Source organism: Lactuca virosa, chromosome 5 (assembly GCF_052849685.1).
Source record: "Lactuca virosa cultivar CGN04683 chromosome 5, Lactuca_virosa_CGN04683_v6, whole genome shotgun sequence".
In the NCBI taxonomy this organism is placed as follows: domain Eukaryota; kingdom Viridiplantae; phylum Streptophyta; class Magnoliopsida; order Asterales; family Asteraceae; genus Lactuca; species Lactuca virosa.
In genome coordinates, this window is record NC_136430.1 from 327114683 (window position 1) to 327127883 (window position 13201).

Consider the following 13201-nt stretch of genomic DNA (forward strand, 5'->3'; position numbering starts at 1 on the left):
AAATACCCGATACCCAAATTACCCGCCCGATTTTATCAGGTATCGGGTAAATTTTTTCAGGTGATCGGGTAACCCGATTTTTTTCAGGTCTGGAAAAGGGTACATTTGTTGGAATTCGGGTATACCGGAATTACCCGAATTATTTTAAAAATTCTTTTTATTTCGTAGAGCTTGTACTCTGTAGCAGGTATTTGATCACACTTAAACTAATTATCATTATTGTAAAACATAAATCTCTTTTATTATGACAATATGACACTAGCAATATTAAAAGTAATTGTTTATATATCATCGTGTTTTTTAAAACTTAACTGTTTTTTTTAGATTATAGTTTTTATTGCAACTAACAAACTCATTATCTTGACGAAACTTCAGAACATGGCAAAACTTATGGCTACAATTATCTTAAACATTTTAAACTGTTAAATTAAGATCTTTAAGTATTTGTTTTTTTAACATCTTATTAGATTAGATTAAGTTGTTAAAAAATTATTTGATATTTCAGGTATTATTGACTAAAAAATGTCAATGTTCAAAGCTTGAGTAACTTCGTTTATACCTCGTTTATTTATATAAACAAGACTAATAAAACACGACGTATTTATTTTATTAAATTTATTTTCAGGTAAAATTCAAAATAAAAATTATATATTTCGGGTAATACCCGAATTACCCAAACCCGACTCGATACCCGACTTACCCAAACCCGAATTACCCGAATTTAATTTGGGTCGGGTAACGGGTATTTTTTTTAACATGAAAAACCCGAATTACCAGACCTGAATTACCCGAAACCCCAAAAAGTTACCCGATCAACACCCCTAGCTACGGGAGGACTTGGCAACAGAAAACAATATTATGGATCAGTTGGTTGAAAAGACTCAGAAGGCCAAGGTCCTTTCGGTGAAACTGCAATATACTAACAAGCGTGTTGATGATTTGGAATCCGAGAAAACAGTTGTTAAAAGTTGTGTTTTTGAAATAAATCAATACCTACAACGACTTGTGGAGACTCGTGACTCCTTGTTAACAGTCTCAGTTTGACAACAACGTTCGGACAAACTTCAATCAGTCTTTGCAATGCTGAATCAGATTGAAGGTGTTTTCGGGAAGCGGTGCTCTTCCGAAACAAGGGGGAGACAAAGAAGACAAAGAAAAACCCCGAGCAAAGCAAACGACTGATGAACATGAACAAAAACCGAAGACTAATGATCAGAAGGATAATGAAGCTTCTGCATCAAACAAAGGAAAAGAGAAACTTATTGATGACGATGAGGAAGAAGAAGAAGAGATTTCTGATTCTGAGAAGCTTGTGCGAAAGAAGTGAGACAAAGAACTATATGATCTTCTGAAACTTCGAAAGGAGTTAGAAGCACAAGAAGCGGAGGCTAAGATTGCAAAAGTTACTCTTGAAGCTTAGAAGTCACTCTTTCCTCCATGGTCCATTGAACGAATTCAGAAAGAAGCCATAGATGATCTGAGCGTCTATTGGCTTGAGCCTTCGGTATCTTTTGATCTGAATAACGATATGGAATCTCAATTTGATTTTCCCATTACTCCCAGGGATTTTTTGCTTCGATGCTTTGAGTCAATAGAAAAATCTTTGATTTCTGACAAAGCGGTGAATCGGAAACTCTTCAATTTCTACTTGAAGTATGCTAAGCCTCAATATCAGACTTGGAGCTTAAAGAGGATTGCCGGATTGAAGGTTTGCTCGGCTGTGCCAACTAAAGATTTTGTGAATATAAGGTTCAAGGGGTTTCGTGGAGTCAATAAGGTTTTGGATGAATTCACTTTGGCAGACTTACCGTTTATGACTCCATACGACTGGATCTCATTGATCAACATTGTCCTGAAAGATGAAAAGAAATACGATCCCATCGTTGCCTATCTGAAAAAAATGTTCATCTGCTATATTCTAGAGACTGCGAAAATGGATGTAGAGATAGCGTCAGTTTTACAGAAAATACCCATTCTGAAACCCAAATAGGAGCCTAAGGACGTTCAGAAGCTGAAGTTGGGAGTTATTTGGAAAGTGCACTGGAGTGTTGTGTATAACCGAAAGGTTGGTGATACAGTTCAGAGGAGTATGTTCTTTTTGAGAGACAAACATCTCTATTCAACTGCAGCTCTGAAGACTATTCTCTAAATTGTTGAAACATGCAAGGCGAACACAGCAGCGGATCTGAAATGCTTCACGGATATGATCAGTTGGTATCTTTGTGTCCAAAATGTGCTTCTGAATTTGATGCCCAAACTGTTCAACGCGCAGAGAAGGCAACAATAAAGACTCGCCTTCTGATTTTGACATAAATGGGGAGATTGTTGGGTTTAATAGTGTTGTGTCAAATGTATGCATAGTATAGTTTGTTTTATTCCTGTTTGGGCCTATCCATTCTCGGATCCACTTGGTTGTTTAGACTATATATAGTGCATGCATGTAACATTAGGGTTACCGTTTTGAAACCCTAATTGATGTTTGTACGCTATTACAGATAAGTTCTTGAGAACTCTTCTAGAGTCGATTAATCAAAGCATTAGGCACACTTTTGATCTTAATTGTTCTTGTATTTAATTCAATTATTGTTATAGAATCTATCGATCATATTTATTATTCTCACAATGTCGTAATCAAATTTGAATATAGTTTAGGTAGGTAGAGTCATCTTACCAGTTTCAGTCACATGAAACTCCTAGATCTTTGAGATTCATTTAATCTTATCAATGGAATGTTTAATCTCGATTATTCTCTTACCAATTGTGACTGGGATGCCGAAGATCACAATTAAGATGTGAATAACCATGCAAACCTGCTCAAAAACCCTCGATCGATTTATAATCTCTCATTGATGTGCCGGTTAACCATACACTGTAACAGTCCGTTTTTAAAAATAAATAAATAAATAAATAATGAACCCTAGAACCCGAGACGTATTTTTTTAAGTATTGTATTTTAGCCCTAAGTCATACTAATTAACGGTGTGTACACATTGGGGTGTTAAAAGCCACATTTTTATTATTGAGGGATTAAATGGTAACTTCCGGGGCTTGTATTATAATGAGTTATTAAATATGGGGGTGGTTTGGTAACTTATGGATTTAAGTTGAAGAGGATTTGAGAATAAGGGACTAAATATGAACATTTGGTGTAAGTTGTATAAAGACGGGACATAACCCGTCACCCTCCTCATGGCTGCGTTTTAAGGCAACCACCAAACCCTAACCCTAGTTCTCTTTGTCAGCCGCCACCGTGGTGAAGTCATCCAGCCGCCGCCCCACCGTCGTGAAGCCCGAAAGTCGCCGATGCACTGCTGCCGACGAAGACAAACCGCCGGAGAACACGTCGCGGCTGCTGCTGCTGTTGATTCTCGGTTGCACGGTGTTTCCTTCCTCCGATTCACCTTCTGCCACGCCACCGACATCGCCGGCAGATAACCTTGCAGTCGCTGGAATGTCCGTTGATGTCGCCGCTGTTGTGGTGATGTTACTGTCCGTTCACTATCTCTCTGTTGTCGCCCTCCTCCAGGAATGGAATACATGAGCTCGGTAAGTGTCTCCACCCATGTGTGTGTATATTACAGTGTAGCATATCGGGTGATGTTGGCTGGAACACTAGCGGACCACCATGGCAGGCAACCATGGTGGCTGCCACCACTCCTACTTCTTTCTGTCGCCTTCTGCCGTATCTTGCCACCACCAGCCACCGTGGGAGGTGGTTGTGTGTGTATGGGTGTATATTCGAGTGTACCTGCTATTTTCGGTATTCATAAGGTTGTATGTGTGATGGTTTGGCCAGAAAACCCACCACCACCACCGTGAGGTGGTGGCTGCCACCGTTTTGCCACGACTAACCACCATTTCCGGTGGCTGCATTTTTATGGGTGTGTGTGGATTGGTGTTTGGGGTACTTTTGTCTTTATTTTGAGGAGACTCACTAAGCTTCGTGCTTATATTTTTCAGTTTTGGTTTCAGGTACTTCCGGTAGCAAATGAAAGATCTCGGGATGATTGCATTGCACACACCATGATGTTTAGCCTGGGGTGTTTTTACTCTGATATATTGATATGCGTTTTGATGAGATACTTTGATTGATACTTGGACTTATATTTTTGGAAGAAATGGGTTTGATAATTATGGTTATTTTAATAATTAAAAATGAAATTTTTGGACCGTATTTTTGGGATGTTTCAAGTTGGTATCAAAGCCTTGGTTTGAGGGATTCGGGCACACTCTCGGGTGTGTCTGAACTCAAACCGAGGACTTAGTATGAAAATTTTCAAAAGAAAATCCTTTTTATAAAAGGAATTTTGAAAAGAGAAAAGGGTGTGGTGCATGCAATCAGCCGAGCTCAAGTAAGTACTCCCAAATTACCCATACAAGTTTATGTTATGATATGTTTATGAGAACTGCATGCTAGATTATGGCTAAGGATCTAGGAAGGATGCCTTATGTGCTTGTTATATGTGTATGAGCTTTATGAACTACATGCTAGTACTGATTAGTCAGTGATATGATGGCCTAATTAGGATATGCTCGATTATGTTTACCCAATGCTCGAATGTTGCTTGCTTTGTGATTTTAGGAGTTCTAGTTATCTCCAACTAATTAGTAAACGAATATGTCAAGTTACATATTGCGAGGACTAAATAATTTTAGAAGGTTAGGTTTAGCCTTATTTCACAGCTCTCGTTTGAGTCTAACCGATGTAGGGTAGGACCTCTCATTCGAAGAATTATCTGGTCTTAGTGAAATGTAATAGTATTCGCGAGCTGGTTAGGGGGAGATAGCAGGGACTTCTTACGCAGCTGATGGCGGAGAGTGGGTCGGAGATTACCCTAGGGAAAGCCTAGGATGAGATTAGCGCAGAGAGCAGTAGTAGAGAAAGGGACTTGGTAGAGTCGAGGCAGTTCTTGAGGAAAGTACGGATATATGTGAAAGGTAGTATGGGCCCGTACTACTGAAAGCAGAGGATCCGTACTTGACTCAAGGAAGGCTGAGATAAAACCAGGGAACTTGTAGTGTATGTGATCCCTCGATTTATGATTAGTATTCTGATATTGTTATTGTATACTTGAGTATGGTGATGCTACGTGGTAGATCAGATGGCAGATCTGGTGCTGGCAAGGGATCAGGCTCGGACACTGGAGCCGGGCAGCTCGATGATTCGATGAGGGAGTTCATTCTATCCGAGATTACACGCAGTATCATTGACCAAACTCCTGTGATCTTCAGTACGGTCAAGGAGGGCATTTTGGATATTTGTGATGAGAGGCTGAGTGCATTCTGCACTGAGATAGCGCCCACGATAGGGACGCGTACGTTGATGTTTCGGGAGTTCAGAGCTTGTGACGCTCCAGATTATCATGGGGCTAGGGACCCCATTACGAGCAGCAGATGGTTGGCAGATGTCGCCAACGCTTTTCGTACCAGTCGTTTCCCAAGAGGGACAAGGTCCGACTTACTTCCTGCCTCCTGAAGGACAGAGCACGTGATTGATGGGACGGGGTTGGTAGTGCGTTGGGTGATGATGCGATTGATGTTATGTCATGGGATGACTTTTTGACCAGATTTCGGGTAGAGCTTTCCCAGGCGATTGAGGCGCAAGAGTTGGCGCAAGAGTTGTTAGGTCTCCGCCAGACTACTAAGACTGTGGCAGAGATCATTGCCAAGTCTCGGGAGAGAGAGCTTATTTGGTACTGCAGTATGCAACAGATGAGGAAATGAAGAAGGTAAGGTATCATGACATACTGCGGAATGATGTCAGGGAGATCGTGAGTATCTTGGGGTGCGAGACCAGGAATGATACGACTTCTAGAGCCCGAGAACGGGATATTGACTTGGAGCACATTGGGAAGAGGGAATCAGATCAGTTGCATATATTGGAGGGTCTCGGGAAGAGACCCAAGAATTGGGATAAGCTTTTGAGAGGCCAGCAGGGCCGGATTCAATGCAAAACTTGCGGGAAACTGCACGATGGAATTTTTGTTCCAAGGGCTTGGATAAGTGTATACTTGGGATGTTTCCCTGTTGTGTTAGGGTTATACCTTCAAGTGATTTCATATGTCTTTTCCATGCCGAGAATTATTAGTGGGAAGCGAAAGATCATTTTCTTAAATTGCGGATTGGGGAGCTCTCAGTATTACCTTGGTTTATGGTCGAGATCGGTTCAGGGGTATTATGTGGAAGGTCTGTGGTCAGAGTTCCGCAGGATGGTTACTCAGCATTGTCAGGATTCGGTGATTTTAGTAATTGTTATTGATTGGTTGATGGAAGCGCCAAGTGAAGTGACTCGTTGCTGAGGTATTGGTTGGAGCATCTGTCTTTTGGTCTTCAAGATTCGAGTGTGGTATCATTCAAGCATCTAGAGTTTTCGGTTTCGCTGGGATTCGGGAAGTGTTCGTCTAGTTCTTAGAAGTTGTGTGATCTTTTGGGATTGGCTAGTAATGGAGCATTAGTTGGTAAGAGCTGGTTGGCATCGGATCGATCGCTGGAAAGCGAGAAGGATTGGGAATTATTCAATTTTCATGTATTGTGAAGAATTAGTCGAATCTAATTGGGGGAGAATCGTCCACGGATTCATAAGCAGGAGCAGTTTTGAGATGGGGATAAGTTTCGTATCCTTGTCAGGAAGGAAGACAGTCTAAGCGGCTGTATGGATTGGGGACTTGGGGTTAGTGTGAGTTGGAAGTTCGGAAAAACTTGCCAACATTGGAATCACGTTATCGTGATGCTTGATAGCAGGCTTTAGGGAACTAGGTTGGGGAATCCATTCATGACATGAGTTCAGTTTGGGACGTTAGACCATGTGGGTGCTCGATGTTGAATGCGTTCGGATTGGTAATCAGCGATTGAGGCAGCGTGGAAGGTGTTGTAAGACTGCAGATAGCCGTAGCACCAGCAGCGAGACAGTGTGGGAAGTGTTGTAAGACTACGGGATTGTCGTAGCATTCACTAGCGGCCAGATAGTGTTAGAGTGTTGTAAGTCTGCGGGTGTAGCCGTAACATTCACAAGGTTGGCAGATAGTGCTAGAGTGTTGTAAGTCTGCAGGTGTAGCCGTAGCATTCACAAGGTTGGCAGATAGTGCTAGAATGTTGTAAGATTACGAGTGTAGCCGTAGCATTCACTAGGTTGGTAGATAGCATGGGAGTGTTGTTAGATCGCGGAAGGAACAATATTACCCACCAGTTCGGGCGCAGCAGTGAGGGCGTGTCAAATCCACAAATGGGTTTACGGATTTCCCCAGATGAATTAGACCTGGTTGAGCCAATGATAAGACCGTAAGAACACCACTGCAGTCATGGGATCAAGGAAGCGATAGAATGTATAAGGTCGTTTGTGGTACAAGGCTATCTTTTACTCATGTAGCAATCACTTTTAGCCTTGGATTTGGTGATGTGAGGACTCGACGTACGGACCCGATCAGTTAAATCAGAAGGTCATTAGAGCCACGATGGCAAGATAACTAGTGGCAACTATTGACGGACAAGGATTTTATTCGGAAGTCGTGTGGGGCGACTACGTGGGAGTCTTTTGGCCCCGCAACCAGGTCGGAACTCGGTATTTTAGATGACTGGCAAACGAATGGAGACCAGGGAGGTCTTAGTGGATTTTAGGAAGGCAACCATGTGGCAGCATGATGTTTCTGCCAGTATTAGTGTTTTAGGATTTCATGTACGGATGGAGTAACTGATTGATTGGGTTATGCTAAGTCACTCGCAGTGGGATTAAATAATCACAAAGTAATAAATTTGACCATGTTGCGCAGATATCGTCTGAGTCTAACCGTTGCAGGAATGAGTCATCTACTCGAAGGATTATCTGAGCCTACTGTCAAGTATAAGTGATCTGCATGGATTCAACAGTAATGTTTCAAGATGGGTGGTCTGTTAGGGAGTCAGACCATCGCGAGACTTCAGACTTCAGATTAAGTAAACGTGATCATGATGCAAGGAATTCGTCCATCTTCGGGTTTTAGAACCCTGTGAAGGTTGATTCAGTCGCTTTATGAAGGTTGTGGTATGCTCAGGATCATGGCTGTGTTACTCAAGGTTGTTCGGCATGTCGGGAATAGTAAGGAATGATTTCGAGGATGAAATCTAATTTAAGTGGGGGAGAATTGTAACAGTCCGTTTTTAAAAATAAATAAATAAATAAATAATGAACCCTAGAACCCGAGACGTATTTTTGTAAGTATTGTATTTCAGCCCTAAGTTGTATTAATTAACGGTGTGTACACATTGGTGTGTTAAAAGCCAATTTTTATTATTGAGGGATTAAATGGTAACTACTGGGGCTTGTATTGTAATGAGTTATTAAAGATGGGGGTGGTTTGGTAACTTATGGATTTATGTTGAAGAGGATTTGAGAAGGAGGGACTGAATATGAACATTTGGTGTAAGTTGTATAAAGACGGGACATAACTCGTCGCCCTCCTCATGGCTGCGTTTTAAGGAAACCACCAAACCCTAACCCTAGTTCTCTTTGCCAGCCGCCACCGTGGTGAAGTCATCCAGCCGCCGCCCCTACCGTTGTGAAGCCCGGAAGTCGCCGCTGCACTGCTGTCGACGAAGACAAACCGCCGGAGAACATGTCGCGGCTGCTGTTGCTGTTGATTCTCAGTCGCACGGTGTTTCCTTCCTCCGATTCACCTTCTGCCACGCCACCAGCATCGCCGGCCGATAACATTGCAGTCGCTGGAACGTCCGTTGACGCCGCCGTTGTTGCGGTGATGTTACCGTCCGTTCACTATCTCTCTGTCGTCACCCTCCTCAAGGAATGGAATACATGAGCTCGGTAAGTGTCTCCGCCCATGTGTGTGTATATTTCAGTGTAGCATATCGGGTGCTCTTGGTCGGAACACTAGCGGACCACCATGGCAGCCAACCATGGTGGTTGCCGCCACTCCTACTTATTTCTGTCGCCTTCTGCCGTATCTTGCCACCACCAACCACCGTGGGAGGTGGCTGTGTGTGTGTGTGTGTTTATGGGTGTATATTCGAGTGTACCTGCTATTTTCGGTATTCATGAGGTTGTATGTGTGATGGTTTGGCCGGAAAACCCACCACTACCACCGTGAGGTGGTGGCTGCCACCGTTTTGCCGCCACTAGCCACCATCTCCGGTGGCTGCATATTTATGGGTGTGTGTGGATTGGTGCTTGGGGTACTTTTGTCTTTATTTTGGGGAGACTCACTAAGCTTCGTGCTTACAGTTTTCAGTTTTGGTTTCAGGTACTTCCGGTAACAAAGGGAAGAGCTCGGGATGACTGCATTGCACACACCATGATGTTTAGCCTGGGATGTTTTTACTCTGATATATTGATATGAGTTTTGATGAGATACTTTGATTGATACTTTGACTTATGTTTTTGGAAGAAATGGGTTTGATAATTATGGTTATTTTAATAATTAAAAATGAAGTTTTTGGACCGTATTTTTTGGATGTTTCATCACGCTCCATCAACAATCATAAACACGAGTTGTTTCATCATTTCACCTTTATAGTCCCAAATTAGTGTGCAACAACACACGCTCCACTAACGACTCATAAGGAAACGATGTGCGTTTTCATGGACTAGCATACAATTTCACATTTTTCCTAAAGTAACTATAGTGAAATTTATAAAAGGTTTAGTTACTTTGTAGTATCATACTTTTAGAGGTTATGTCCTATCAAATTCGTTCAGCTAATGACCCTCCACCATACAAGGGAGCGGTGGGTGAGAGTGAACACCCATTCAACGGTCAATTTATAGGCCATTATTGTAACAACCCAAATTTCCAATAAAACTTTTCATTTTAAATAACCAAATCATTTCCATAAGATATAAAATTCCAATCACATTTGTTTTCAAAATCCATAACATCAGATAAATTATTCATAATATCAGAGTGTCCCAAATAAAATGCCAGAGAGTGCATGTCGCGCCATCACGCCGGGCTCTTGCCCTTAGATCCTGAAGTACCTGAAACTACCAACAAACTGTAAGCTAATGCCTAGTGAGTTCCCCAGATCACATACCCCACACAATCCACATAATCACATAAACCATATTAGCCATATCAGCTACATAAACCTCATAAGCCATGCATACAAACATATAAGGATGTCGTGGAAATCCTCCAAGGTCTTACTCCAAGATGTTGTGGGCTCCCCCAAGGTCTTATACGTATATGCCATGGGCTCCCCCCATGGTCTGATATCCCACTGCCACGGGCTCCCCTCGGGGTCTTCCATGCAAATAACACATAGTCAACTAGCATACCAGGTATCACAGAAATAACTAGCATACTACGTAACACATATATAAACATATAGGGATGTCGTTGACTCCCTCCAGGGTCTTTCTCCAGGATGTCGTGCGCTCCCCCAGGGTCTTATACCCATGTGTCATGGGCTTCCCCCATGGTCTTTACCTAGAATGCCATGGGCTCCCCCATGGTCTGATATCCCACTGCCACGGGCTCCCCTCGGGGTCTTCCATGTCTAACCAATAAGGTACTAGCACATTCACATACATACATACTAGGCATATCAATATGATTCCACAATAATCATCACAACTAGCTGAATGGGTCGGCCTTGGTGCCTTCGACCCATTGGTATGGTGAGGAGACTCACCTCTCAAGGAATGTTGAACTGATAAGATCAAATCCCAACTCACAGCTCCAGCTCAACTACCTACAACCACCATGCGACTAACTTTGTCAAAATCCCGAAATACTAAAGATACCCTTAAAGTCAAACTTGGTCAACCATAGTCAAAGTCAACAGTCAACAGTCAAGGTCAACAGTCCATGTTGACCTAACTCGTCGAGTGCACTTGCTGACTCGTCGAGTTCCTTTAGTTCTCAGAAGACCGGGGAAAAAACCCTAATCAAATCGCCGAGTTGACAGGACAACTCGTCAAGTTCGCATAGTGTCAAGAGGATCGGGTAAACCCAAGTCAACTCGCTGAGTTGGCAGGGCAACTCATCGAGTTTCCATAGTCTTAACATATTCAGCCACTTTTCCAGCAAGTCCAAAGCCCCAAACTATAGATCTGATCCCCTAGGATGAATCCCCAAACTTTACGTCCATGCATGGCATTAAGGGGCTAAAACACTCAAACATAGCTTATTAAGGGATTTAGGGCATAAAGGAGGGCCAAGACTTAATAAAGGTGGCAACTTTAAGTCCATTGAGGCCCTAAGATGTCCAGATCTGAAGTCATAGCTTCAAGCAGTGTTGTAAATATCGGCGTAGGCGGCCGCCTAGACGCTAGGCGGTCTGCAACTGATTACGATTAGGGGTGCTTGGCGGAAATTGGTCAATATCGGTCAAACTCAGGCTAGGCGGTCCTCGACGCTCCTTGGCGGGAAGATTTTAAAAAATTCAAAATTTCAAAATTTCAAATATTACACCAATATTTACAAAACTTCAAAATTTTAAATTTTTAAATATTCAAATTTTCAAATATTATACCAAATATTTGAAAAATTAAAAATTTTAAATTTTCAAATACTATTTTTTCTTAGGATATATTAAGTTTTAAAATAGTTTTATTAGTAATTTATGGTCCCCGATTAATCCTCCGATTAATCCCCGCCAAACCGATTAATCGCTTGACCCCAGTCGACCGCCAAACGATTTTTACAACCTTGGCTTCAAGACATGCTCAAATCCAAGAATGACCCAAGTATAAGCTAAAAATGACACTAAACCCTCTAATGGGGAGATCTAGCAAATGAATGATCAAGGTTTCGACTTTATACCTCAATATAACTGCAACACTGGAGGAAATCCCGGATCTACTACCTTCCACTCAATTAAACCTCTTCTAGCTTCAAGTTCCTTCCAAACGAGCACCAAAAACCACTCTCCAAGCTCTCTCACACACAAAATGAGAGGAAATGGGTGAACTAGGGTTTCTATGGACAAAGGGGGCGATAAGGGAGGCTTACAATGAGACTTAAGGCCTTTAAATAGGGTGAAAACCCTAAAAATTAGGGTTTTCCTTCCCAGTGTCAACTCGTCAAGTTGGAGCTCCCAACTCGTCGAGTTGAGTCCTTAATCCGCACCCAAATGAATTCCTACACGACGAGTTGGAGCTCCCCAACTCGTCGAGTTCCAGCCCAAAACCCTAAAACATTGTCGATAAATAAATAATATCTGGACCAAGCGTTACAATTATCCTTATACCCCCTTAGAGTATGACTTCGTAAATGAGGCCTACTAATGATCTGACTTACTTTTCGTATACGTATAATATATTAAACTTTTAATCATATATAGTATAAGGTGTATTTTAAATTTTTTCAAAATACGATGTTTAAATATTAATTACCTAAATTAATCATATAACTAATTAATCAATTTAAACTTATCATAGATTTATAATTATCTTTTAATTAATCTAATAATTAAATTTGTTATTAAATCCATAAGGGATAATTCAATTTTAAATAATCAAATAATTAAATAATTATCAAGTAAGGATATCTCATAATATTTAGGTATTTTATTTGATCATCCAAAACATGAAAATATCATATTCTAACTAATTTCTAAGAAGATAATTACCAAATAACAATCACATAAATAAAATTAGGCAATAAATCCCGAAATTATGGATTTATATTGAGTTCACATCATGATAGATAATTGTCACGTCGTGAGATTAGTCTGACAGAAAAAAAAATTGTTCAATTCAACTAATGTGCAATCAATGTTTGACCAACCTAAGCTCTGATACCACTATCTCTAAATATTATTAAAAAATAATCATTAATTTACCAATGAAGCAATCAGGGCCCTTGATTGTATTTATCCTATGTTTTTCACCCTTAGATCAAATTGCTGACATCATGTTCTCTAAATAGAATTCACACGATTACATTTAATTATAGAATCTTTAGTAATTATAGAATCTTTAAATTCAACAATTATGTTATCAATTGAACCATATCATTCTATTTATTTACGAATATTAGTTTTTCTAATTAATATTGTTCCTAATTTAATTCCCTTATTTATAATTTTTGGCTTCAAAATTCAAACTCGTTTAGCTCTTTTTGAAAAAACTCATTAAATAAGCATATCAATAATTCAGTTATTAACCTGTAAAATATAATATAATTCCATTAAATCAGCAAAATATTTGAAAGTCAAAATTAAAGTCAATATTATTCATAATTTATCTCCAAGTATATCTCACATAAAA